Source organism: Notamacropus eugenii, chromosome 1, assembly GCF_028372415.1.
Source record: "Notamacropus eugenii isolate mMacEug1 chromosome 1, mMacEug1.pri_v2, whole genome shotgun sequence".
In the NCBI taxonomy this organism is placed as follows: Eukaryota; Metazoa; Chordata; class Mammalia; order Diprotodontia; family Macropodidae; genus Notamacropus; species Notamacropus eugenii.
In genome coordinates, this window is record NC_092872.1 from 433,336,219 (window position 1) to 433,361,372 (window position 25,154).

The window sequence follows — 25,154 nt, forward strand, 5'->3', positions numbered from 1 at the left end:
CTACTCTGCCATCTTGGCTGTGCCCCAGTTATTTCCATTCTTAAACCACGTCAGGGTGATGTCTCTGGGAAACAGTCTTATTGCTATGCAGGTGAAAGTCACTGTCTAATTTGAATTGAACCTTCCTGAGAGGCTGGACACTAAGGAGATACTAAGGAGACACTAAGGCTTAACTGTAAAGAGAAGGGTATAGGAGCTGTTGAAAGGGAGAGATATCTCAGGGTTCTGCTTCTACAGTCCCAAGTACTTTCTCTTCCCATTGTGGTGTGTTTATGTGTGTGTGGGGTGCATACGTGTGAGAGAGACACACACACACTCACAGACACACATAGACAGAGACAAAGAGAGAGAGACAGATGGAAAGATGGAGATAAGAGGTAGTAAAGGGGAGAGATCATATGTGTGATGAAATGCTAAGCTTCCCTGATAAGAGACTCCTTTTCTCCCTTCCCAGTCACTGCTTTCATCCCTTTCTATGCCATCTTTTTTTTTCTTTTCTCAGGCTTCCACAGCAACATATCTTCAGATCAGCTTAGTAACAACATCCAGCTTGACCTGATTAGGAGATGTCTCACAGATCTGTGGCCTGCCTCTATTTGGTCACCCAAATCTGGTGCTTTCTTTATCTGTGCCCATTTCTCTGAGGAGTCTACCTTCCCTTCTTTATTCCATCACCCAGGCCAAAGTTAGATTTCTTTTGTCCCACTGGTTCAATAAGCTGTAGGACTCTGTCTATGGTTGCCTAGGCCCTAGTTCCTGGCACAATCTACAATAGTTTTCACTCTTCCCCTCACCTCATTTTCTTATATTTCCTAATAATTTATAAGAAAATCCAGAAACCAGAGGGAGTGATGTGGTGGAGATTATTTCAAAAGTCAGTGGAGGCAGAAAGAGAAGTGATATCATCAGAACACCCTACACATCACCAGGACAGAGAGAGGAAACTGAAACAAATTCCAGATCATAATTCTTGCCTGGAGGGAAGAACCTAGAAGTGAAGGGAGGCTCCAATTATCTGGGTATCTGATGGAATTCTCTCTGCCAAAAATAGCTCACCCAATACAGATGTGCCTTGTTTTAAAGATAATCTCTTTCTTTAAAAGACAAAGAAATCAACAAAAAGAACTGCTGTTGGGGATATTTTTCTCACCAAGTTGGAGGGAACTGGTTTCTGAAGTAGAAATTATAGGAAATTTTAAGGGAAATGACATTCCAGATTTTACATGTCATGATAGAAGAGAAAAAAGCTGAGACTATCTAACCTTCTGTTTATTGATAGGTTTCTGTTCTTTCCTCCATTGATTGGGTCCTACCTTTGAACAGGGAGAATCCTGAGTGGAACAGAATCTTGTGGGCAAGGACACCGACAAGTCACTTTAGGAAGGCTTGATATTTAGAGCAAGGAAGGAAACAAGTATTTATTATATTCCTACTATGTGCCAGGCACATACTAAGTCCTTTACAGATATTATCTTGTCCTATCCTTACATCAAACTTAGGAAGTAGGTTATTATTATTTTTGTAGGCTAATTAAAACTTGGCTATTATTATCTTATTACAGTTGAGGAAAGTGAGGCAGACAGAGGGTAAGTTACTTGCCCAGGGTGACACAGTAATTATCTAAATCTGTATTCTACTCTGATGTAACACATCTAGTTTACTATATTCAGTTTGGGGCACCACATTTTAGGAAGGGCATTGATAAGCTGGACAGCATCCAGAGGATAGATGACCCTTCCAATAAAGGGAATCAGTTGAAGGAACTAGGAATGATTTGGAGAAGAGAAGACTTGGTGGGGCTGAGGATGTGATAGAATAGAACATCAGTCTTCAAGTATTTGAAGAACCGTCACATGGAAGAGGGTTGCAGAACTAGGAGCAATTGAAGAGAGGCAGTTTTGAGCTCAGTATAAGGAAAAGCTTCCCACTAGTTGGAGCTGTCCAAGGTATAATGGGCAACCTCTACAGATAGTGGATTCTCCTTCACTTAAAGTGTTCAAGGAAAAGTTGAATGGATACTTGTTGAGGAGAGGGGGATGGGGAAGAAGTAAAACTAATTCTCAGCCAAGTCCCCATTAAATAACCATGAAGGTTCTTTCCAATTATGGGAATTTGGCTTTTTGAATTCCTACCCTTCAAATCACCTAGATAGCAAATCCTATAGAACAGAGTTGCCTAACAAGAAGCCAGCTGCCTGAGTGCAGCTGAACTAGATTAAAATGTAATTGGAAAATATTTAACAAGATAAATAAAATACAATGAAACAGATATTATATTTTAAACCTGTCAGTATGAATTGGACACCACTGCTACAAACCCTTCACAAAATTGGGAAGGAGGTTAAAAAGTCCAAATGAGAAAAGCCTTGGGCTGAGAGTCAGATTCTAGTTTTAATTTTGCACTTTGACTTTTTGTGTGACCCTGGGCAAATCACATCCTCTCTCTTCCTCTCGGTTTCCTCTTCTGTAAAATGGAGTTGGACTAGATGGTAACTGTGGTTCCTGAGTGAACACTTAAGCCTGCACAAAGCAGAGGTGAGAATACAGACAAGGTAGTTCCTTAGGGAGGCAGACAGGCTGGCAGTAAGCATTTATTAAGCACTTACTTTGTGCCATGTACTGTGCTAGACATTGGAAACACAAATACAAGCAAAAAGAAGGACAGTCTTTGTCTTCTTATAAGAAGCATACATTCTAATAGGAAAGTACAGCACATACAAAGAGTAGGGAGAGAGCATGCTCATCATTAGTAGGCTTTTTTTTTCCCTAACCTGTGACTTATGTAGGGAGCTCCTGGAGCAAAAATACCTTCCAACAAGCTTAAGGTAGGGGTTTCCTTACTTCCACGACCACTTAGAACTCCAGAGCCCGCTGCTGAACTTCTGTGGTGCTCTAGAGACACCTGTAACTGCCTTCACCCTTCTCTGACCTTTCTCCTGCCATTCCTCTGGCTTTTATAGTCCTCTCCTGGAAGTCTTTTAAGTTGTGGTGGCAAAGGGGAGCATTTAAGTCCTACAGGATGTTTCTGGTGACCCTGAGTCTCCCTCTTTCTGCTCAGGACTTTACCACCATTACCCTGCTGCCTTCTCTTGTGGACCTCCTCACCCTGGAACAACCCTCTGCCATGGGGACTGGCTCATGCTTCATTCCCTTCTTAAATTTTGTCACTATGCCATCATATGGGCAGTCTCAGAAACTCTATGGTCCTTGTTTCCCCTTAAGAGAGTCAGGAGAATTCTAGAATGATCTTCCCTCTTTTTCCTTTTCAAATTCTTCTTTATTCTTTAAAAGCCAATATAAATTTTACCCACTCTATTCTATTTTACCCACTGTATTACCCATTCCTGCTCTGACCCTTGAAGAATCTCTTTTCCACTTTCAGCTCCTCCAGCTATCTTCCATTCAGTAATCTGGTAAGCTTAAATCTTTCTGTGCTTCACTGAATATTTTATATTCATCATTTGTTTCATCCCAGTAATATTTGTTTCCACGTGATATGATGGAACAAGAATGGAATTTGGAGTCAGGAGTTCTGGATTCAAGTCCCAGCTCTGTTGCTTACTACTTGTGTGATTGTGTGAGAGTCACTTCCACCTCTGAGTTTTTTTGGTTATAAAATGAGAGGACTGGACTAGTTGATCTCCAAGATTTCTTATCAGTCAATATTGTGAAATGTCTCTAGACATAACCTAAGTTGTAACTGCCTATGAGGTGATATAACCTCTGTGCCCAGGTACGAGCTGTTGCTTGTAGGCTTATGTCTTCTTTTCTCAAACTCTGGAGCAGACCAAGCACCGTAAGTAGATAGAAGATAGAGACAATTTTAGGTTCTGCTTTGAGCCCACATCTGCCATACACTTCAATTTGATTCTCCTCCCAGTGGCAATCTTTATATCTGAGGCAGATGAGAAAAGGTCATAAGATCCTAGATGTAGAAATGAGTGGATTAGTTCATAGGGGAAGCAGTAAGTGTGGGCACCCATCACCTGTGCTGCATTAGGCTAATGAAATATTACTGAGATGAAACAAATGATGAATGTGAAAAATTTAGAGAAGTGTAGAAAGATTTAAATGAATGGATGCAGAGGAAGGTAAGCAGAACCAGGAAAACATTTTAAACCTTGGGTTGTTGTGGTTTAGTGATTTCAGTTGTGTCTGACTCTGTGACTCCATTTGGGGTTTTCTTGGCAAAGATACTGAAGTAGTTTCCCATTTCCTTCTCCAGCTTTTTTTTTTTTTAACAGATGAAGAAGCTGAGGCAAATTGGGTTAAGTGACTTGTCACAAAGCTAGTAAATATTTGAAACCAGATTTGAACCCAGATCTTTCTAACTCCAGGCTTGGTACTGTATCGACTGCTCCATCTAGCTGCCCCCATGTGTTGTCAAGCTGCTTTCTACTCTGAGTACAAACCCTGAGTACAAAAGTGTAAGTAGTAAGAACAAAGAACCTTGAGAGCTGTGTAGTTATAATACTCAAGTTTGTTCCCAGATAAGAGATGAGATGCACAAGTCTTCACTGATGGACTAACTTAATGGACTTAATATGAGGAAGAGCCTGAACAATGTGTATTCTTAATCCACTCTCCTTGTCCTAAATTGTTAATCTATGTGTTTTGTGTGGTCTTGGATTTCATTGAGGAGGTTTTGTAGTTTTATGGGGCTTGATTAAATCCTCATAATATCATAGGGGGCAGCTAGGTGTACAGTGGATAGAGCACCAGTGGAGGAGTCAGGAGGACCTGAGTTCAAATCTCACCTCAGACACTTGACACTCACTAGCTGTGTGACCTTGAGCAAGTCATTTAACCCCAATTGGCTCATCCTGGGTCATCTCCAATCATCCTGATGAATATCTGGTCACTGGATTCAGATGGCTCTGGAGTGGAAGTAAGGCTGGTGACCTTGCACAACCCTCCCTCACTCAAAAAGAAAGTCAAGTGCAAGTCATTTCATCATTTCTCTGATGGCATGGTCTTCTTTGGCAATGAAGGACAAACACACACATAATGTCATATGCAAACAGAATCATCCTTTTGGAAGGTCTCACCATTTCTTTTTTTAAATGCAATTTATTTATTTTTCAGTTATTAACATTTACTTTCACAAGAATTTGAGTTTAAAATTTTGTCTCCATACCTCCCCACCCCCACCCTAGGACAGCATGCACTCCATCCACCCCTTCCTCCAGTCTGTCCTCTCTTCTATTAGCCATCCTGCTTCCATCCCCCTTCCCCTCTATTTTCCTGTAGGGCAAAATAGATTTCTATACTCCATTGCCTGTATAGCTTAATTTCCAGTTGCATGCTAAAACAATTTTTAACATTCATTCTTAAAGCTTTGAATGCCATATTCTCTCCCTCCCTCCTCACTCACCCTCATTGAGGAAACAAGCAATTCAATATAAATCATACATGTGTAACAATGCAAAGCACTTCCATAATAGTTATGTTGTAAAAGACTAACCACATTTCCCTCTGTCCTATCCTGCCCTTCATTTATTCTATTCTTTCCCTTGACCTGTCCTCCCACAATAGTGTTTGCTTCTGATTATCCCTTTCCCCAATTTGCTGTTCCTTCTATTATCTTCCTTCTCCTATCCTCTTCCCCCTTACCTTCCTACAGCGTAAAATAGATTTCCATATCCAATTGAGTGTGTGTTATTCCTTCCTTAAGCCAAATCCCATGAGAGTAAGGCTCAATTATTTCCTTTCATCTCCTCCCTCTTCCCCTCCATTGTAAAAGCTCTTTCTTCCCTCTTTTATGTGAGATGGTTTGCTACATTCTACCTCTCCCTTTCTCTTACTCCTAATACATTCCATTCAAAAGTAAATTTTATTTTTAGGTATTCTCCCTTCATATTCAGCTCACCCTGTGCCCTCTTTCTATGTGTATATGTGTATACATACACACACAACACACATATACAATACACCCATGTACATATACATACCTACACATATATAGTATATACATGCACACATACCCATATACACCTACATATATATATATATATTTCCTCTAACTACCCTAATACTGAAAAAGGTCTCATGAGTTACAAATAACATCTTTCCATGTAGGAATGTAACCAGTTCAACTTTAATGAGTTCCTTAAGGCTTGTCTTTCCTGTTTACCTTTTCATGTTTCTCTTGATTCTTGTATGTGAAAGTCAAATTTTCTATTCAGCTCTGGTCTTTTCAATAAGAATGCTTGGAAGTCCTCTATTTCAATGAAATTCCATTTGTTTTCCCTGAAATATTATACTCAGTTTTGCTGAGTAGGTGATTCTTGGTTTTAATCCTATCTCCTTTGACCTCTGGAATATCATATTCCAAGCCCTTTGATCCCTTAGTGTAGAAGCTGCTAAATCCTATATTATCCTGATTGTATTTCCATAATACTTGAATTGTTTCTGTCTGGCTGCTTGTAATATTTTCTCCTTGACCTGGGAATGCTGGAATTTGGCTACAATATTTGTAGGAGTTTTCCTCTTGGGATCTCTTTCAGGAAGTGATCAGTAAATTCTTTCCATTTCTATTTTACCCTTTGATTCTAGAATATCAGTGCAGTTTTCCTTGATAATTTCTTGGAAGATGATGTTTAGGTTCTTTTTTTGATCATGGTTTTAAGGTAGACCAGTAATTTTAAAATTATCTCTCCTGGATCTATTTTCCAGATTAGTTGTTTTTCCAATGAGATATTCACTTTGTCTTCTATTTTTTCATTCTTTTGGTTTTGTTTTGTAATTTCTGGGTTTCTCATAGTCATTAGCTTCCATCTACTCTATTCTAATTTTTAAAGAACTATTTTCTTCAGTGAGCTTTTGAACCTCCTTTTCCATTTAGCCAGTTCTACTTTTTAAAGCATTCTTCTCCTCATTGACTTTGTGAACCTCTTTTTCTATTTGGGTTAGTCTATTTATAAAGGTGTTATTTTCTTCAGCATTTTTTTGGGTCTCCTTTAGCAAGCTGTTGACTCATTTTCATGAGTTTCTTGCATCCCTCTCATTTCTCTTCCCAATTTTTCCTCCACCTCTCTTACTTGATTTTCAAAATCCTTTTTGAGCTCTTCCATGGCCTGAGACCATTGCATTTTTTTTTGTGGAGATTTTGCATGTAGAATCCTTGACTTTTATGTCTTCCTCTGATGGTGTGCTTTGTTCTTTCTCATCCAGAAGAATGGAAGAAAATACCTTTTCACCAAGAAAGTAACTTTCTATAGTCTTATTTTCCCCCCTTTTTGGGCATTTTCCCAACCAGTTACTTGACTTTTTAGTCCTTTATCAAGTGGAGGGTATACTCTAGGGGCCTGCACATTCTCAGTTCCTCCAAGGTGTCACAATCAAAGGGGAGGAATTTATTCCTCTCCTGGGCCTGTGTTCTGGTCTATGGGCAACCACAAGCACTCTTGGTGCTCCTCCACACCACAGAACTGCCACTCAGGTCTGAGATCCAGATCAGCTGCTTGATTCCCCCAGAGTCTTTAGGCTGAGGGCTCCAAAAGTGGAAGCTGTGGCCACCCTGGGGCTGGAGCTGGGGCCAGACCTGTACTCCACTCTCACCCAGGTGAAAGAGCTTTTTCACTGACCTTTGAAGCTGTCTTTGGCATTTGTGGGTTGAGAAATCTGGAAGCTGCAGCTGCTACCAGTGATTCAGTGCTCTGAAGCCTGCTACAGTCCTGTCCATGCCATGCCATGCCATGTGGCCCATGCTGGGCTGTGCTTTGCTCTGAGCCTGGTGTAATAGACCTTTCCTCTCAGGCTTTCAGGCTGTCTTGGGCTGGAAACCTCTTTCACTCTGTCATTTTGTCATTTCTGCTGCTCTAGAATTTGTCTGGAGTCATTTTTTACAGGTATTTTATGGACTATAAGGAGAGAGTTTCTACAGGTCTGTCTTTGCAGGTCTCACCATTTCTAGGAAATCCTTTCTTTATTTGTATTCAACATCCTACAGCACAGTGGCCCACACTTTTATTTATTGATCAAACATCTTTATGTTTTATTTCTTACTTGATAGAGAGTCGTTGAATGAATTCTTTTTGTGGTTGGATTTATCAAGACATTTTGTATGGTCTTAACATATACATGATTGAAGCTTTGTTGGAGAATATGTTTTGCTACTCAGATGCTTTTTTTACATAACCAACAAAAACAACAGCACCAAAAAGATGATTAACTAACTAACTAAATAAGGATGATCTTTGTAATAGGGACAGCCAAATGCATAGTATGTATCTCATGTCATTTCTTCATGTGACAGAATCTGGGAACCTAATTCTTGGAGAGTTGTGATGACATGTAATGGAAATGCCTTGAAGAGACCCTGGAGCATGCATAAGTCTTCTCTGGCTGGTTCTAGTCTGCTAATTACATGGTTAGGAGTAGTCTTTTCAACTGGCTACACATCTGGACCTGGGAATATCTTCATAAAGACACCAGCAATAATAGTGTCAACCATTTTCTCCTTGGCTGTGCTCTCAGTGGATTTCTTGGTGTATGTTGATGGTGTTTAGTCAGAGCCAATACTGTGAGGGGAGAGGCCTTTGGTCTTCTCCACTGAGACACAACATATGGCCTATGAACATAGACTTGGGTTCTTTACTTGCCTTGATGTTTGTTCTTTTCCATTTTAGGACTCCATTTTGAGTTCCAAATTCTCTCCCTCCATCCTTGAGAAGGAAGCAATTTGATTTCAATTATATGTATGAGGTCATGCAAAACATATTTCCATATTAACCACATTTCAAAAGAAAACACAAAAATAATACAATTATAAAGCTAGAAAATGTTTTTCAATCTGCATTCAGAGATCATCAGTTCTCTCTCTGGAGGTGGATAGCATTTTTCATCATGAGTCCTTTGGAATTATCTTGGTTCATTGTCTTGATCAGGGCAGCTAAATCATTGACAGTTGGTCATATTGCTGCTACTGTGTATAATGTTCTCTTGGTTCTGCTCCATTCACTTTGCATGACTTCATATAAGTCTTCCTAGTAATTGGTAATATTGTCCCTATTAAGACAATAAATTCATTTTTTTGTGGTACAAATTACTGCATGAAAAAACACTTTGTTGTTGAGTTGTGTCCAAATCTTGGTAACCCCATTTGGGGTTTTCTTGGCAAAGATAGTGGAGTGGTTTGCTACTTTCTCATCTTATAGACAAGGAAACCGAGACAAACAAGGTCACACAACTAGTAAGCATCTGAGGCCAGATTTGAACTCAGGTCTTCCTGACTTCAGGTCCAATGCTCTATCTACTGAGGTACCTAGTTTAGCATTCTCCAGTTCTCTAATGTTCCAGGCCCTTTCCTCCTCTGTCCTCCATTTCCCGCATATTTTTTTGTAGCCCCCACAATATTACTAACAAACTTTTCTTTACTTTGTATTTCTTTTCATTCTCTACCTCCTGTTGCACACATGGAAACCTGACTTTTTCCAGAAGGGTAGTAGTGTAGTCGTCTACAGTGTTAGTTGCTGTTTCTTCCATATATTTTGACACAGTGAGCCAAGAGGAGTTGGCATACTTCTCGTTCCCCACTGCCATTTCTGGATTCTTCTTCTGTCACCATCACTTGGGAACGTCTTTCGCATTGAGGTTCAGTTCAAGTATCTATATCACACTGTGCATGTCCTGGATGCTGTTATTTGTTGGCCATTATATCATACTTATCCTTTATTAAAGGGTTTTGCACCTGGGTCATAGATAGTGTTTTCCCCCAATGCAATCCATGGTTTCGTACTTGAGGACTTCAGTATGCATACTGATGTCTCCTCAAACACTATGACCCTCCCAGTCTGTTAACTTCTGAACTACTTTATGATGATGTACACATGTTTTATCTTGACACCCATGCAGATGGTCATAGTTCAGACTTTCCTGTCACCTATGTCAGTGCTGCTTTCATGATTCTGAACTCGAATATTCTCCTCCCTGATCATAATCACCTATCCTTCCATAAATATCTTTCCCTACTAATTCATTTCTCCAGAATCTATTCTTAGCCCTCATTCCAATCTCCAGTTCTTCTATATTACCCTGTTCTGAACCATTACCCAGGCTCTGGGCTCACTTTCCTCTCCTCATAGTCTTGACCATATGGTACTTTGACCCCTAATCTCCTGCCGTTCCCACCTGGGTCACCCTCACCATTCAGTCTCCTTCTCTACTTGTGCTCTAGAGCTGCTGAATGTTACTGTAGGAAGTCATAGCAATGGGTCAAATGGGTCTACTACAAATTCATGTTACCTAATCTCACCTGGCCATTTAAGTACTGCTGCATGGGAGGACTTAGCCTTTAGAAGCACCAAGGTGTTAGGGTGGATAGACGGTTGGTCCTGGAGTGAAGAAAATCTGATTTCAAATCTGTTTTCAGATACTTTCTAACAGTGTCACCATGGGTAAGTCATTTAACTTCTGTCTGCCTCAGTTTCTCCAACCATAAGATGGGGATAATAATAATGCCTACCTTCCATGATTGTGAGGATCAAATGAGACAATATTTGTAAAATACAGTGCCTGACTCACAGCAGGTGCTTACCAAATGCTTCCTTTTGTTCTTCCTTAATTGTTTTCTTTGCTACTTGTCAGCTGTTTTAAAATCTCCATGCTTTCCCCAATACTGCCTCCAAAGCCCTTTGCCATCAGATGCCTTTTCCTCCTGTTTTATTCAGAAAAACAATGTCATCTGCCAAGGCTTGGGCACTGCTGTTCACAAAGAGGTATCTCCTTACATGGGGAGGGCCTGCAGTCTGCCCCGGTGGAGTGCTTCCTCAGAGGGACAAAATCCTCCATCTTCTGAAGTATGGAGGTAAATGTGGAACTGAGTGGTTGTCTGTCATGGAGATTTTAATAAACCTCTCTTTGGTTTTTATTTCTGAATTTGTTATGCAGCATACCTTTCACTCTAATGGCTCTTTGCCCCCACTTGCAAATTCACAGATCTCTGAGTCTTTGGCTGCCAGTGGGAGACTAGAGATGAGGGATGGGACTCTTCTGGACTTCCCCATCAGGCCCCAGGACCTTCTTAAGGCTGGAAGATCCCTTCAGTCCTGCACAAATCCGTACCTGAAATGCCTTCTGCTCTTGGGACCCTCCCTCCAATTAGCAGGTGAAGGGCTTCTCCCAGAACTGCCATTTCAATGGGACATCCAGGTAAGCCATCTCTTCATTTCCCACTAGACTGTGCTCCTCGGAACGTTTCCATTATGTCTCCATGCTAGGCACTTTGTACCTCTTTTCAGCTTCCTTTTATGTGTTTTCTTCCTCCTTTATATCTTAGGATATAAGTACTTTGAGGGCAGGGCCTGTTTTGCTTGTATGCATACTTCCAGTGCTTAGCATAGCGAGTGCCATATAGTAAGCCTAGTAAATGCTTGATATGCGGTAAACTTAACAAATATTTGTTGACTAACTGACAAATAAAAAGAGGACTGAGGTCTCTAGGACGGCATGGTGGTGACGGAATACCCTTTACTTTGGGTTTGCCAATGAGCCACACCTCCCTGCAGCACTTCCAGTGAGCCATTTCTTACAGAATATTTGGAGGTCCCTGTTAGCAAAAGGATGTTGTATATAAACCTTCAGTTTGTAAGAGTTTATAATAGGTCCCAAGCTCATATCCCTATGACAAAGGAGGAATTGTGTCCTGGATCCAGAGATCCTGAGTCTTCATTTAATCACAGGCCCTATTGGATTTGTGAACCAAACGTAAGTTGCAAAATGGCTTGTGATCTCTTTCCCAAATTTTGGGAGGTATAATCATGGGGACTAAGCAAGCTTATTTTTGTTATTTCCAAGAAAACCTGAATTCTGAACTGTCTGTGTATCTCTTAGGTACCAGGTATAATATTATATACACTGTGTATATGGCATATACACAGTACCATTAACAGTCTGACTCTGAGAGAGGCTACTAGTACAAAGTCCTGCAGCAGACGTTTGCAACCAGCAACTATTGCTGTCTGGCAAAGTTTGCAGGTTTAGGGTAGAAAGCAAAATGGAAAGGATGAAATACTTAGGCTTATAACTCCCTCCTCCCTTAGGATAGATAAGGCATTATTTCCAGGCTGCAGTTTTTCCTTTTTCTGGGCCAGTCAGGAGGTGAGAACTTCCCTTGTCCTCTTTTTACTTTGGAGGCCAGAGACTTTCTGAGATTCTTGTCAAATGAATCTGGTTCATCAGTGTCTCCATTATGCTACAGGTACATGACAAGTTTCTAAAATTTATCAATCCAATAAAAAGTTTAGAATCATCTCACAATTTCCCCATCCCCCAGTTGGGGAAACCTGAGTATTTCTGACATAGGTTTAGACCTCTGACTATTTTTAGTTTTACATGTGCCAAGATAGTCACTGCCATCTTGCTTTGTGCTGCCTCCTCCTTCCCCCATGAAATTAATTAGTAGATTGTCATAGATCAGTTTTGAGCAGTAATGATTCACAGAACACAAAAAAGTCAAGAAAAAGAAGCAGATTAAGGAAATATAGACAATCATGTTAAAAGTACTTTGAGGGATGAGAGAGAGAGAGAGAGAGAGAGAGAGAGAGAGAGAGAGAGAGAGAGAGAGAGAGAGAGAGAGAGAGAGAAATTTTTACTGTATTCTCTCTGACCACAAGGAATGACCACTATCTGCAGTGTCAATCTGTTCCAGCCAAGCCTTTCAGATTTCTTAGTTCTAGAGGTCAGTAACCTGGCCAGAAGGAACAGACAGCTAGGTGGCACACTGGTTAGAGCACTGGTCCTGGAGTCAGGAAGACCTGAGTTCTAATGTAACCTCAGGCACTTACTAGTTGGATGACCCTGTGCAAGTCACTTAACTCTGCTTGCCTCAGTTTCCTCATCTGAAAAATGGTCTGGAAAAGAAAATGGCAAACTGCTCCATCATCTTTGCCAAGAAAGCCCTAAATGGGTTCACAAAGAATCAGACATGATAGCAAGACTACTCTCCTCTTTGATACTGCATCACAGAACACCTGTAGAGACTTTCCCTTTAACTGCCATCTTCCATTGGTTGCTCCAGAAACCTTGAAATCTTGCTAGTGGATAGTCAATGCCAGTGCAACTTTGCACCCTTGGTCATTGTTGTAGAAAGTCCTCCTGCCCCAGTGGGCATTGTCCTGGTTCCTTCTTCCAGTGAAAATCGAAATGTCCCACCTTGCTGCTCCAGGTCATCATCTTTTCCATCATAGTCATAGAGCTCGATCTAGCAATCACAATCTCAGAGGTTCTCTTCTGACTAGAGCAACTTTAGCTTGCCTCATTTATTTCTCCCTGTGGCATTATAGTTTAGATTCTGTTTTCACGCTTTTATTGTTAAGAGTAAGTTGTGTGCCAAGGACACTTGTCATCCTTTTAGGAGGTGATGACATTTTACCAAGATCACTTGAGTAGTATTCAATGACGTGTAGTTAGTTGAGGGATGAGGTGAGGCTCCCAACAGGCTAGGGCCTCAGAGTTGACTTTGATGGGATAAATGCATGCGACCAACATCCCATACATGGGGTGCATGTGTGCATGGCCATTTTTGGGATCATGAAGTGCTTGTCACATCTGCTTAGCAATTATGGGATACATCTTAACCATACGAATGAACTTAGATCTTTCAATTCCTAATCAATACTGTTTAATAAAAAGAATCATGTAGTGAATAATGGTATTGCATGGTAGTTAAATGCCTACTCTGTCATGTCTTAAATACCCACCAGATCCTACTTCTGAGATCTGCAGTGGTCCTGGAGTCAGGGGAAGAGGAAACAAGAGAGCTATTTCTGGGTTTGACAATCAGTTATGTTGAAACATTTATAAAGGTCCTTGTACCATTGGTCTCTGATCCCAAGGCGATATGCCATTAAAAAGGTTCCTGATTGGCTTAGAGCCTGAGATAACAGTAAGGATGAAAGAGTTTTCTCATGAATTTATACCTGGACCAGTGACAAAGACTGTTCTGGAGTGGAAAATAGTATTATCCTTCTGGAGGCTAAGGTCTTGGGTCATGTTTTAGTGAAGGTTAAGAAGAGAGTGAAATATGAAAGCCTTATAAGAGGAGGCTAAGGTTCCTCAGATGATTCAAAGGGGAGCTAGACCCTGGGAATCTGATGTGGCTCAGGGAGTCCTGAGGCCCAGGGATACACCCTTAGCACATTCCCATGAAGGCTTTCTACTGAAGCTGGAACATCCTCTGCCCTGATCTGTTTCCTTAGCATCCCCAGGCAGATGGGAGGTCTCTTGAAGACCCGAGCTTGGGTCCTTGACTTTTGATTCCTCTTGGGACAGTACTGGGAGTCCCAGGGCTCTGTACTTACCCCTCACGGTCAGCTTGGTGCCCCTACAAAATTTATACTCTGTGTCAGGATTGTCCTTTGTGAACTTCACACAGTAATAAGTACCTGAGTTCTCTGCAATAATATTGGCAGTGCTGATGGGGAATTCTGTGTTGCTTGTGGTTGGGTTTCCCCTTTTATTTGGGGGTAGGAGACTCCTTTGGAATCATAAATTTCGTATCTCTAAGGCTCTTTACCACTGAACCATTTTGGTGGTCTTGGTGGTGGAATCTCAGGGATTGTGCAGTGTAGTGTGACTGTCCTTCCACCTGCACAAACATGGGATCCTTAGGCTGTTGCATCTGGACCTCCTCCTGGCCTTGGGATCCTGAAAGAAAAGGAAAGATTGGATGTGTGTTTCCTATCCTGGAATCCCCAGAGTTCTGACCCAGGATGGGGTCTATCCTGAGAGACCAGAACCAGGATTTGGGAAGAGGCCTGAGGGGGAAGAGGGAGGGAGAAGACTTGTAATTCTGAAACCAGTAATAACATGGGGCAGACACATTAGAGTCTAGTTTAAGCACCACCGCATGAGGCCTTTTCTGTTCCCCTATTGGCTAGCATCACCCTTCTCTTCCTGCCCGTCCCCGACAGTGACATTCCATTTACTTTGTATATTTTTTATTTATTTTTATATGAATATATTGTTTCCCCTAATGGAACATAGCCTCCTTGGGGCAGAGCTTTGTCTTTGCTCTTGTCGGCTCAGCAGACAATAGAGGCTTGTGGATTGATAGATGGATTTCTTTAGAGAAAGATCACTAGACTTGAAATCAGGTGAGGCCTCGGTTCAAATCTTATCTCTTTAATAAGTTGCTGTTTAACTCTTGCAATTTAAGTTATTTGAACCTGAAATTCCTCATGTTTAACCTGTAGATATTACCTCAAGAATCTACCTTATAGCGTTAGATTGCTAGGATCTACTTTATAGTTATCAGGATGCTATGAAATAATGTATGTAAAGCTATCTGAAAACCTTAAGATGCTGGATGTATTCAGTTATTATTGTTGTCGGTGTTATTTGAAAGTTTTTCTTACCTTTTTGATGGAATTCAGATAGTGACAGAGCAGGGGCAACTCACTATCCTGCTCTTATTATTTTCTAGTTGGTGTTCTTTGGACTTTTTGTAACTGGATAAAAGTATTCTGAAGCAGGCTCATCTTCTGTAGTCTCACCGAAAGCATTCTTGTTACAGTTCCAGTCCAGGTAAGATCATGGGAAGTGTATGTACCTCATTCCATTTGTTCCCTTGTCTTTCTGAATTCCTTTGCTAGGGCTCACCAGATTGGAATAGATCTCGTCATCATTTACAGTCCACAAGGCATCATCACAAAAGCTATTCTCATCATTTTAGAAAACCATCTCTTTGGGCAATTGGTGTAACTGGCTGAACTGTCCAAGTCTTTGCCAACCTGTTCTTCACAAGCCTCTGTTTCTCTTGGGGATGACAAATACTCTTGACTTGCCACTCCTTTACTAGCCTGGGTGGTCTAACCAAATTTGCCAAGGGGTCCTGGAGTCAATTCTGTATCAGTCCTTCCTGTTCACAGATGAGACCAGGTGGACTTGCTGCACATGTCCAACGGCACTGTGAAGGGAGTTGAGAGAGGAACTGAGTTGGAATTGTGCGAAAATGCTGGTGGGCACACAGTATACACTCTGTCAGTGTCTTGATTTATCATAGGATTTTGAGCTGCATAGACCATGGAGATCATCAACCTTTTAGACAATCTCCTTTTAGAAATGAGAAAACCAGAGTCCTGGGAAATTAAATAAATTACCCAAGGTCACACAGGTAATGTGAAGTAAATACTAATGAATAGACATACTGTGTGAATATTGATAATACCCTGTCACTGCCTTGATGAAAACTCTCGTGTATTTCTCTATTGCTTCTAGGTTAAAATATGCCCCATCTCTGCCTTATCTACTTCCCTGAATTGAGCTTTCAAAGCTCTTTACAATTTGACCTTAACCCTGTTTTATCAGTCTTATGTTATATTATTCCATTTTATATTTTCTATATTACCAGATGTTCCCTGATTTTATTCTGCCATATTCTACTCCCATGCTTCTACACAGGTTGTCCTTCCCCCTTGAAATGCACTTCCTCCCCATCTTTGACATTTGAAATCTTTCTCTTTTTTTCCTTTTTTCCATCTGCTACATAGAGTCTAGCTTGTAGCATTGCAGTTCCCTTACACCTGCAGGCTGAACTTGGCCACTGTCTACTACAAAAATTCTTCCTAAATCCTCCATCTGAAAGTGATTTCTTCTTCAGTTTCTTCTTCTGTTTTGCCCTATTATTTCATTCAGTCATTCATTCCTTCTATCAGCAAGTATTTATTATAAACATGTACTTTGTGCTAAGCACTATGGTAGATATTGGAGAGACAAAGACAGAAATGAAATGAGTCCATGCTCTCAAGTTCCTGTGAATGAGAAGTTAGGAGAAGCTGGACGTTAGCAGAGAGAGGAAGGAAGACTTGACAGTCACCTAAAGCTCAAGTTAGGGGAACTGTGGCTCAGGAACTTGGGAAGATGGGGGTCTTGAGGCCCATCAGGCTGAGTCAGGGGGTCTGGAGCTGAAAAGTCTGCCTTCTAGATTCCTAGAGAACTTTGTCTAGATCTCTTTTGATATAATCCCACCATTATCATCATCTTTGTTGCCATCATCATCATCATCACTTTTGTTATCATCATCGTCATCATAGCATTTACACCTACTGTGGGGTGCAGTGGATAGAACATTGGGCTTGGAATTGGGAAGATGCATTTTCATGTGTTCAAATCTGGCCTCTGACACTAGCTGTGTGACCCAGGGCAAGTCACTTAAGTCTGTTTGCTCAGTTTCCTCATCTGTAAAATGATCTGCACAAGGAAATGGCAAACCACTCCAGTATCTTTGCTAAGAAAACCCCCAATGGGTCAGAAACAACAAATATACCTACTATGTGCCATACACTGTGCTAAGAACTTCTCAAGTGTTATAGCATTTGGTTCTTACAACAACTTTAGGTGGAACATGCTATTATTATCCCTGTCTTATAAATGAGGAAACAGAGGTTCAATGACTTGCCCAAGTTACACAGTTAGCAAGAATCTGAAACTGAATTTGAACTGTCTTCTTGGCTTCAGACCTAGTGTGTTATCCACTCCACCATCTGTCTTTTACTTCCTTAAGTTGTATGTAGGTCACATCATCAAAGATATTGTTAGCCCTTAGAGCAGGGCTTCTCAACTTGGGATCTGTTAACTTTTTTCCCAATATTTTAATAGCTGCTTTTCAATATGATTGGGTTGCTTTTTTGTCCTGTGCATTTTATTTTATACATTTAGAAATATTATTGTGAGAAAGGGGCATAGGCTTTACCAGGTTGCCAGAAGTGTCCAGAATGCACAAAAAGTTAAGGATCTCTCTTCTAACAGGCTAGTGACCATGCTATTTCTTATCTGTGTATTGTTGATAGCTAGTCTAGGGCCTTACCCATAATAGGAAATTAATAATTACTTATTCAATTGAGTTGGCAAGGAAGTTAAAGATCATTGTATTTAAAAGAGCTGTATCACTTAGTACGGAATAGACCCTCAGGAAATTTACCTAAGTGCTCTGGCTCATTTTCTTCCCTAGTAAAATGGGGTGATAATAAATACATGATCTGTTTCATGTGGATATTATGTGTGAAATCACATTGCAAAGGAGGGGTAGCTTGGTGGTACAGTGGTTAGAGCACCAGGCCTTGAGTGAAGAAGACTTGTAACTTCTAAGAGTTCAAATCTTCCCTCAGACACTTACTAGCTGTGTGACCCTGGGCAAGTTATTTCACTTGTTTCTTTGCTTTAGTTCCTCATCTGTAGAATGAGCTGGAGAAGAATGTGGCAAACGACTTCATTATTTATGCCAAGAAAACCCCTAATGGGGGTCACAATTAGTTAGATATGACTGAACCTTTGTAAAGAGCAAAACAATTTTAAAATGTCTGATTGTTGTTATTTTATTATTATTGTCTAGTGCCATTCTCTCATTTTATAGATGAGAACACTGATACCTAAAAGGGTTAAATGATTCACCTAGGGTAAGACACTGAGCTAGTGGCAGGACTCAGACAAAGTCCTGCGTTTCCTGACATTCAGTGCAGAACTCTTTCCACCATGCTGCACTATCTCCCTGTACCTATGATGACACCAAATACTCAGAGGAGAACATTTCACCTATAGAAAGTTCCTAAAGCACAGACAATGGGGCTTCTCATTGTAACAGAAAGCCCTCTGGACATGAGGCCAAGACAGCTTGCATTCTTTATCATCATAGATTACCATCTGTATGACTCGAAATAGGTTTCTTTGAGCATCATTTTCTCTATCTGAAAAATGGGGGTTTAATGCCTACTTTACTTCACTCAGGACCCTGGAAGTAAAGAGTTCTATAAACACTGAAGTGATAAAATGAGTGAGCTACATGTGAACTATATGAGCAAATAGTTTCTAGTCCTTTCTCAGAGCTTTTCTGAAGAGATGGGAACATTGGCAGCTACCCGTCTGTCAGCCTAGGCTGGTCCATCCAGGTGTGCCAGGAATCTCTGCAGTCTAGTCTGTGGCATCTCTGCCTCCTCCCACCTAGTCTGAGTGGGCCTGGAAGATCACGCTCTACCCTTGGGATCCCCATTGACCAGAAAGGCCAAGGAAGAGAGTTAGTAATATAGCAGAGTAGAGCCGGGCAGGTAGATAGGAGTAGGTCTGGTGACAAGTGCCTTCTACTTTCTGTCAGTTTGTCTATAAAAAGAGTGATAGAAACTTTTAACAGAAGGAGCTAATCATATATCCTTGAGATAAGAGAAGGGGTCTGAAGTTACCATATTCCTATTATTGGCTAAAGGAAGAGGAACTGAGTGAGATTTAATTTAACCTTAGTCCAAGGTGGTATACTATCTTCCTTGTCACTGTCTTCCTCAGACTTGTTGTGATTGGTGACTACATCCTTTCTATTCTGCATAAACTGTGCCACTTCCAAGCTAAAAATAATCTTCAATGGCTACTTATTGCCTGTAGAAGAAAATAGAAGGTCCTTAGCCTGGAATTTGTAGTCCTTACTTCAATTGGCCTTTGTTTCCTTCTTGTCTATTTCTTATTTCCCTTTGGGCATTTTGGTCACTTAATTCAAACGTCAGTTTCCACCTTGGTAAAATGAGGACAACAGTAGCTCCGACCTCACAGGGCTGTTGGTAGGATCAAATGAGATAACGTCTATAATCGAAGCATCTGGATGTTCACCCCAACTCTGCTATTAATGTACTGTTTGACTTTGGGCAAGTCACTTCCTTTCTGTAGAACTAGATAAACTCTAAAGTTCCTTCCACCATAAACATCCTTTGTTCCATATTTAAAACTTCTCCAACTCTAACATTAATTTTGGTGTGTTTTTTGAATATTTTATTTCCCCCTTCTTACATGTTAAAGCATTTGAAAACTTTAAAAAAGTTTTGAGTTCCAAATTCTATCCCTTTCCCCCTCCTTCCCTGAGATGGTAAGCAATCTAAGTTATATATTTGTGTGTGTTTTAAGGTCCCTTTCTTCCTTGTCCTTCTAGAATTCTGGGATTCCGGATTTATTCTGACCGTATGACCACCCTATCTTCCTCATATAGTCAATCACCAGTAGTTGTATCAACCTTGGGATACCCTGGGAGTAAGAGGTGAGAAGTGACAGGATGTGGGATGAGTCATGCTTTCTCTCATATTGTGGGAGAACTAACAGGGAGATCAAGGTGATCATATCAGCACTATGAGAAGCATTCTTCTGCTCTCCTCATTGCCTATACAGCCACCCTGTTTGCTCCTTTCAGTGAAAAGATATGTCTGAGAGGTAGGGGCCTCTCAGAAGATCTAGTGAATATAAGAGCCTGTGCTCCTTGGAGACTGGGCAATGTGAGTACGTCCTTCTTCTTCTTTCTGGTCCAGGGCTCCCACTGGTCACTAAGGAGGTATCTGAAACTTCTCTGTAATTGCGACAGAGGCTGTAGCACTCCCCTCCCATGCGCCCAGTCTGATTCTCTTGTAAAGGGAGTAGAAAGCTTGAGTCATTTGTTACAACTTCCCTTTCCTATGGTTATAGATGGTTGAAAGGTTGATTGTAAACCACAGCTTCATTTCTTGGGGGACAGTCATAAAGATCATGTCCATGGACCTACTGGCTCAATGAATAGGAGAGCCAGCTGATAAGTTGGTAGACTGAAGGAACAAGAATTCAAGAATTGAAGGAGAAGGCACAGATGGATTAGAGATTGTGGGACCCTTCCTTTATCCTTGTGAGGCCATATGTGACACATCCGGACTTTTGGTTCCTAGCTCCTCCGTGGCTTACAAGGTCTGGGTCCCACCTTGGTGAGAGGCAGAGCCATCCCCAACACTCAGGCTGGGATAAGAGCAGCTGCCGCTGCAAAGGAGGCATCTACCTTCTGGCAAGGTTTCATGAATACTATAATCCTTATGTTACCCAAGTATCTATTTGGGTTTCTAGACCTCTCTCCTTCTTGGCAACAGAGCTAGCTTCACTCTCTGGGGATTTATTGAGATCATTTTTTCTAATTTCTAATTCATCTAATAGCATCAGTATATTTCCAGGCTTAGGAAGCCCAGCACTGTGAAATGGTGCCATGAAAGGTCCCCTGCAGTATTTTCTGACACCACGAGGGGGCAGGAAGCACAACCACGCAAACAGTCATAGGTCCTAGCAGAGCCACCTCCTAAGGAGCATCTCTTACCCAAGTGGCATCTCTTTTTTTTCTTTTTTTTTCAGCAATGAAATTGACGTGTCTATTAAACTATCACTTAAATAAAAAAGCACATAGAACATAAAAGTTTAAAAACTCTTTTTACAAGTATGCACACTTTTTGCTTTTACATTCAGTCTTTCATAGAGAGCTTTCAGCATTATTATTTTTTTAACTATTAAAGTATTTTCCTTCATCCCTGTCACAGGGAGTTAACACTGATGGACTTGAGACACTTTCCTTTTTTTTCTTCCCCCCACCTAAACCAGAAACTTGGAAGAACACAAGGAAAAAATAAAAACAAAAAGGTCTGTTATACATGATAAATTTAAGAAATGTCTTATTTCCAGAACAGAATTTTGTCGTCTGTTCAGTTTTTGACACAAATATTCAACTGCCTGTGTTTGCTAAAGAAACTGTTGAAAGCTCAATAAAGGAAACACCACAAGTATATTTTCTTGGTTGATAGGCAAAAGTAGAGTACCTCAACAAGCAGCGTTTCTTCATCTTGTTTAAGTTCCCTCTGGAGCAACTTTCCAAATACTCTGCCCCTGTAAGTATGGCATCAAAACCCTCCTATTCCCAAATTAATGAAACTTCACTGGCTGCCCCTCACCCCTACCCCTGAATCCTCTCTGTCTCTCTCTATGTCTCTATTCTCTGTCCTTCTCTCTTTCTCTCTCTCTCTCTGTCTCTCTCCCTCTCCCTCCCTCTCTCCCTCCCTCCCTCTCACTCTTTCTTTCTCTCTGTGTCTCCTTTTCTCCTCTCTGTATCTCTCTCTGTATCTGTCTCTGTCTCTCTCTTCTCCCTCTCTCTCCTCTCTCTGTCTTTTTCTTTGTCTCTCTCCTCTCTGTCTCTCCCTCTGTCTCTTTTTGTCACTCTCCCTGTCCTCTTTCCCTCTCTGTCTCTATTTCTCTTTCCTTTTCTCTCTCTCTGTCTCCCTTTCTCCTCTCTGTCCTTCTCTTTCCCTCTCTCTGTCTCTCTATTTCTCTATCCTTTTCTCTCTCTCTGTCTCCCTTTCTCCTCTCTGTCTCTCTCTTTCTCTCTGTCTGTCGTCTCTTTCTCTCTCTCTGTGTCTGTCTGTCTCTCTCTGTGTCTGTCTGTCTGTCTGTCTCTGTCTGTCTCTCTCTGTGTCTCTCTGTCTCTGTCTCTATTTCTGCCTCTGTCTATCCTCTGCCTCTCTCTCTCTCCTTCTCTCTCTCTGTCTCTCTCTCCTCTGCCTCCATGCTTTCCTGCCTCAAGTCCCAGCTTCTATAGGAAGTCTTTCCCTATGCCTCTTAATTCTATCCTGCACACAGCTTATTTGTACCTATTTGCTTGCTGTCTCTCTCATTAGATTAGTCAGCTCTCAGAGTGCAGGCTGAGTCATTTGCCTTTCTTTATATAGGTGTCTGGAACATAGTAAATGCTTAATAGAATCTTATTGACTGACTGGCTGGCATGATAGTTAGAGCACTGGACTCGGGAGTCAGAAAGATGTAAGTCTGAATAGTGCCTCAGACACTTACCGAATGGCAGGTCCCTTAACCTCAATAATTTCCTTAGCTATAAAATGGCGCTAATAATAGCATCTACTTCACAGGGTTGTTGAGAGGATGACATGAGATGATATTTGTAAAGCACTTTGTAAATATTAAAGTGCTATAGAAATCCTAGCTATTTTATTTGTCATTGTTATTTACCATTGTATGACTATGGAAATTGAAGATCAGAGAAGGGAAATGAGACAACCTCGGCCATGTAGTCACAGAGATCATGTTTGAATTCTTCTGCTTTAACTCCAGGACCAATTCTCTTTCCCCAAGGCCAACTGTACAGGTTGGGATTTAACCAGAGACGTGTCTTCTCATCAGTTTCTTTGAGGTGATCTCAGTGAAAATGGTGCCAACTTCTAAAGTTAGAAAAGTCATCCCAGCAGCCCCCTCCTCTGAATGGGACATCCCTCCAATTATCCCAGAGAGGGATAGCCTCTCCCAGGCTGTAGCCCCTCCCAGGCTGTAGCCCCTCCCTCTGTTAGCTATGCCCCACCATCTGCCCTGGTCCCCTGACAGAGAAAACTCTCAGCAGTCATGTTCACCCCCTCTTGCTCCTGGGTTCTCTTCTCTTTTCTTTCAATACTTTCTAGCTGTGTGACCCTGAGCAACTCTTTTTTTTTTTAAATCTCTCCTGGCCTCCATTTCCTCACCTGTAAAATCAGTGGGCTAGACTTGATGCTAAGTCCCTTCCAGCACTGTCTCTATTATCCTATGATCTCACTTGAGGATGGCATCAGCTCTCTTGGGGTAGGGGTAAAGGATGGACAAGCACTTATTAAGGACTTATTATGGGTTAGGTATGTGTTGTTGTTCAATCATTTTAGGCATGTCTGATTTTTCATGATCCCATTGAGGTTTTCTTGTCAAAGACACTGGAGCGGTTTGCCATTTCCTTCTCATTTTTACAGATGAGGAAACTGAGGCAATGAAGGTTAAGTGACATGCCCAGAATCACCCATTTAGTAAGTGTGGGAAGCCAGATTTGAACTCAGGAAGATGAGTCTTCCTGCCTTTTGGCCTAGAACTCTATCTACTGTGTCACCTAGCTAAGCGCTTTCCCAATATTATCTCATTTGGCTCTCACAGCAATCCTGAGAGGCAAGGGCTGTTATTATCACAATTTTATAGATCAGGAACTAAAGCAGACAGAATTTAAGCAACTTGTTGAGTGTCATGTAGCTAAGAAATATCTAAGACTGTATTTGAACTCAGATCTTCCTGGGATCCAGGCTCAGCACACTATCCGTTGACTCTACCTAGGTGCTATAGGTTTAATGACCATTTGTATGCCGATGGTTCTGATATCTGTATATGTAGCCCTTGTCTGTCTTCTGAGCTCTAGTCCTCTATTTCTGGCTATTACTGGGCATGTAAACTGGATACACCAAAGGCATCTCAAACAACATGTGCCTAGTCCATAGTCAGTAACTAATAATAATTAATAAAATAATTAATGCTTGTTGACTTGACTTGCTGACATATCCAAAACAACTCATTATCTGTCGTCTCAAATGCTTTCCTTTTCTGAACTTACTCTGAGGTCAAAACCCTTCTTTCACTCAGCTTCAAAATTTCATCTTCCACCCTTCCTCCTCACTATTAGCTCACAAGCAGTTTGGCAACAAGTTGCTAAATCTTATTTCTGTTTTTGAAACATCTCTCAGATATGTCTCCTCTCTGTTCACATGGCTACCCCCCCAGGGAAGGTTCTCATCTCTCACCTAGATTACTGTAGTAGCCTTCTCATAGGTCAACCTGCCATAATCCTATCTTCACCCTGATGTATCCACACAGTTACCAAACTGATTCTCCTAAAATACAGATCTGCCTATGTTACATACTCCTCCCCCCATACAATGAATCTAATGGTTCTCTATTTCCCATGAGAAGAAACTTGATGCTCCATGCACCCCATCTCTGGTCTCTTTGCCTTTGTACTGGCTGTCCCCCATGCCTGGAGGGTTCTCTCTCTTCACTTCTACCACTTTGGCATCCTTCAAGATTCAGCTCAAATACCACCTTCTATGGGATGCCTTTTTCAATTCTCCATACCACTGGTGACTTTTTCTCCAAGGTTACTTTCCTTTTCCTCTATGTTTTCTGTCTACCTATATGTTTTCTTCCCCATTAATATATAAGCTTCTTGAGGGCAGGAGAAATTTTTATGTTTGTTTTTGCCCCCTTTCCTTTGTATCCTTAGTGCTTGGCACTTAGTATCTGGCACATAGTAAGTAGCTGACAAATACTTGTTGATTGCTTTTTTCCCTTCAAAGAACAAAGTCTAGCCCAGCAGAGCTGAGGACCCGGTTGGAGATTCTTTAGTCCTAGCCCCAGGGATAAAAGGAGTGATTCCCACAAGTAGCAGAGATACTGGGAATATAGCTGGGCTAGATAAAAGTAGGAAATATAAGGAGAGTGGAGGTTTCAAGGACATCTAGGCATTCCCTATATCTTAATCCTTTTACCATCCTGCATCTGCACCCACTTTTTCTGATGCTTGCTTTGGTTTCTCTTGCCCACCATGGGCAGCTT

The 25,154-nt window shown here is 41.2% G+C and overlaps 1 pseudogene; it reads right to left on the reverse strand.

The window, feature by feature from the left end:
* LOC140518137 (signal-regulatory protein beta-1-like) lies at positions 1–25,145 on the reverse strand (annotated as a pseudogene).
* Between the last annotated feature and the right edge of the window lie 9 nt (positions 25,146–25,154).